The 4,215-nt window shown below is 37.9% G+C and overlaps 1 protein-coding gene across 3 annotated transcripts in view; it reads right to left on the bottom strand.

Moving 5' to 3' along the window:
• Positions 1-695, bottom strand: part of Ccser1 (coiled-coil serine-rich protein 1) — a 1,107,714-nt gene extending 1,107,019 nt beyond the window's left edge. For 2 of the 3 annotated variants that reach the window (XM_005374256.2, XM_005374257.2), the window contains exon 1: positions 672-693. The gene's annotated coding sequence lies outside the window, so the exon portion shown is untranslated. Of the gene's footprint in view, positions 1-671 lie in introns of all 3 variants that reach the window. The other variant, XM_005374255.2, reaches the window with a different exon arrangement.
• Positions 696-4,215: the final 3,520 nt, after the last annotated feature.

The raw sequence follows: 4,215 nt of genomic DNA, 5'->3' as shown, positions 1-4,215 counted from the left end.
ATCTGTCTGAGGTGTCTAATACACGCCAAGAAGAACATACAACTGTAAAAAAAGACAAAAATCCCTTGCATAGAACATAGGGAAATAATGTGAAATAAAGATAGTATGTGTTTCATCCCCTGATCATGATATTATTTCTTTATAATATGTAATAATGTGCTTAGAGAAATGAAAGAAAACACGTGACAACAGAAGAGGACAGCAAATGATACAGACAGGTGATAAAAACACTATGTAAAAGACCTCTGCCACAAAACCCACTTTCGGTGGAGCCAGTTTTCAATTTCAGCCTATTCTCACCATTCACTGCAGCACCCTGAGCAATGCTTCTATAACGTAACTTTAAAATCATTTCAGATGTTTGTTAGCAGACCCTGGCATCCCACAAAGCAATGAGAATAGAAAGAACAATGGAAGAAAAAGTGAATAAAATAAAGACCCTACAGGTCCCCTCATGATACACCAGCCTCGGGCGTCCGCCTTTCCTCTGCATCCTGGACAGTGCTGGAGCCCTCGCTGTGACCTCCAGCAGAGGAGCTGGACTCTACACAGGCTGAAACAAAAGCTCTCGCCAGTAATGTCCCGATGATGTTGCTCCTCAAACACTACACCCTCTTACTAACAAATGAAGAAAAGACTGATTTTAAAAGGTACTATGTAAGTACACTTACACGAGCCAGTTCCCAAAGTCGTAAAGCACTCCACAGGTGTACTGAGCAGGACTGACCACACACTGGGAAGACAAAGACAGAGAAGACCTTATCTATCTTCACTACATCAGCAAAGCCTACTTTGTCAAGCATACTGATTTTATTTGTTTCCCTTCTCAGGGGAAAATAAGCTGAGAAGTCCCATAATTGAAATCCTATAACTTGGGCCTACAACTAAATAAGCTTGTTTGAAGTATGTCACATTGAACATAATATAGAGTTTTTATGAGCTGTATCAGTTCCTCTAGATCCAAAATTATTTCACTAAAATCACCAGATTAACAGTGTTAATGCATAATATGCTCACTTCAGTAATGGTCTTTCAAGGTCTTAAGGCAGGCTCAGGACAATGTAAATAAACAATTATCCTGACTCTACAACCAGCTTTTCTCCTTCACTTCGTGACACCCTTGAGAATATCTATCTGCACTCCAATCAATAACCAATGTCCATATGATTACTGTGAAATATCTATCTACACTCCAATCATTAATCAATGTCCATATGATTATCCATGTTAAAAACGAATGCAATTGCCAGATGTGGGGGTGCAAACCTGTAATCCCAGCACTTGGGAGGCTGAGGCAGGAGCATCATTGTGAGTTCCAGGCCAGCTGGAGCTACATAGTGAGTCCATGGCCAGCCTGATTTACATAGGGAGACCCTGTCTCAAGAAAATACAATCAGTATTTTTGTGACCCAGTATCACATATTTCTTGTTCATAGTCTGTCGTATTTTTAAGTGCTTAATTAGGCTCAGCTGCCTCCATCAATACAAATAATAAAATTACTCATTTTCATATATGCTAAAGTATAAGTATTACTCTAATAGTAAAATCAACCATCTTTTATCACATTCTTGGTGCTGGAAACAGTTACAGAAAATATTCTTTGTTTACAACATACAGGGAAAGTCAAGTGAAGAAGTTTCATACTACATCATTATTTATTTTTAAATGACAAAACCTTAGAAATGGAGAACATACCAGTGACTGTATGGTGTTAAAGACAAAAGGGACGGTGGGAGCTGGGTGTGTTCACATACGGGCACCAGAACTGTTCAATGTGGACTGTGCTGGTGGACAAATGAACCTTCAAATGTAAGAAAGGGGACACAGCTAACCATACACACACTAATGAATGAGCACATGAAATACCACTGAAAACTGAATATGTTTGGTGTATTGTAGTACCAATGTATCCTTGATGTAATTATGCGCTATAATTTTATAAGATGTTAGCATCGGAGGAACAGGGCCAAAGGTTCATGAAATCTCTGCATGTAATAATTGCAGATGAACCCTCAATTACCTCAGTAATAGCACAAAGACAATGTTTTCATAAAGTGCCAACAGGAAATGATATAATTATAAAAGATATTCATATGTACATGAATAATTGATATATAAATTGCAAACAAAAACAAAAATTTTAGAAAAATAGAGTGCTGAGGGACAAAAAAAAGTACTTTAAAATTTAAATAAGAGAAAAATACGAAGATAAAATAGGCAAGTGTGAGCTCTGCGATCCTTTCCTTTGCTCTAATTCCCACATTTTCATTTGGAAACAATCTGCTAAACCAAATCTTCAAAGCACCACTAAATCTAGCCAAGCCCAAACTTGTCTTGAAAACAGAAGCAACGCTATTAGAAATGATTCATCCTCTATAAACTGTGCACCTAACTCCTAGTAACACTAGTAAGAAATGTTTAAATGTGCCTGCACAAATTATGAGGTGAGCGAGAAGGAAAATTAATTATAAGAGTACAAAAGATTGAAATGGATCAAAGCATACTTTAAATTCCAATCCTTTTACCCAGGTCTTTTAATATGCTAATGAGAACTAAGAGATGTCCTCTTAGGGAAAGAAAGTTCCAGGAGCCCCCACCTACTCTTAACCGTGTCCAAATAGGGACATGTCTACCTAACCCTGTGCATTTTTTTTTTTTTTTTTTTTATTAAACCGGGAATCAAATTCAGGACCTTGCACTTACCAGGCAGGTGCTTGGGCCACTGAGCTATATTCCCAGCCCACCCTGTGCATTTATAATAAAGATGCTTATTCACTTAGCTCACCACCAACAGCCAATGAAATGAAGCCTTAGTCATCTAACATTGTCCCAAAAATGCTATGAATCTTTTTATTGTAATAATATGTCCCAGTTTGTACATGTTGTTCATGCACTATTTTAACAGCATTCTTTTCATCCTCATAGTGTTTGTTTGGGCCCATTCTTGGTATAGTCACGTTATGTACCATGAATATGGGTTATATTTTGGCTATGGCCCTGTCCCTTCAGCCTGACCACTCCCACCCAGGCTTGTCATTGGCTCATTTGGAAAGAAACTGTCTAATGAAAAGAAATCAGACTAGAGAGAAAGAGAGTAGTCCAACTCATTTCTAAAAGTAAATTTATGTTCAATGTAATAAAAATCTGTATGCTTTCTAGCACCAGCACCTACACCAGTCCTAAGCCCAGGGATATAAATAATGAAAGAAGGTGATGAATGTAAAAGCTTTCTTGGACAAAAGGAGACTCTCTTGAGAGACTGTTCACACTTGGATAGTTTCCTTAACTTGACAGAAGAAGTCAAGATTGAGGTTTTAGAGACAGTGTTCAGAATATACTCTGTAAATATACATTTAAGGGCAAGATATGTCTTAAGTGCACACAAGCATCCTTTTCCCAGTAAGTGAAACCTTGGTGTTTCTTTCCCCAAAGATGTGAGTTATTTCCACTCTCACACACAGGGTTATAGCAAAAACTGTGAAAGCAAACAAAATACGGGCAAAAATTGGACTTCTCTGTTTCACAGTCATTTGTAGCTTTTCTGTTAAATAAAAATTATTTCCCAAGTTTCTCCACCCCAGAAATCATTTCCATATGCCCACTTGCTTTGTTACATATCCTGAGAAATTTACTCTTTGATGATGTGGTGTGCTTGCACTACTGTTATGGCATGAAAATGTAAACTTCTCTCAGGACAGTACAAAGAAGAAGTTTTAAGTATGGATTGAATTTTCCTAAAATACAAGCTATGGTGTTTTCTTTAATTAATTTTATGAAAGGCAGAAAGAATCTAGGTACATGACATAGAATACAGGCCAAAGAAAAGTCTCTATCTTTTGGCTCTTAATTTTCGCTCTGTACTAGCTCTGTTCAAACAGTCAAAACAGCTAGTCAACTGAAACACCTAAACTCATTTCTACTTCCTCTGCCAAAGCCAAGTAGAAGAGACTAGAATCATTCATGTCATAACACAGACATTCATGAAGACTCAAGAAACAATACACTGTAATAAAATTTTATTGTTTTTATTAAAATACATACAATTTATACTTTAATAGTGATAAAAGTTCAAAATTTGATCAGCAAAATTCCAGGTATCAAAAAATTGCCGGAGCAGACCCTCGGAGCCGGCCGAGCAGGCTCCCCCAGCCCCCCGCGCCTTGCGCCCAGGCAGCCAGTTCTCCGGGAGCAGCAGGGCTCCTGGGTCCGAGAGT

This window comes from Chinchilla lanigera, unplaced genomic scaffold, assembly GCF_000276665.1.
Source record: "Chinchilla lanigera isolate Chin_1 unplaced genomic scaffold, ChiLan1.0 scaffold00004, whole genome shotgun sequence".
Taxonomy (NCBI): Eukaryota; Metazoa; Chordata; class Mammalia; order Rodentia; family Chinchillidae; genus Chinchilla; species Chinchilla lanigera.
This window is presented reverse-complemented; position numbering and strand designations above follow the sequence as displayed.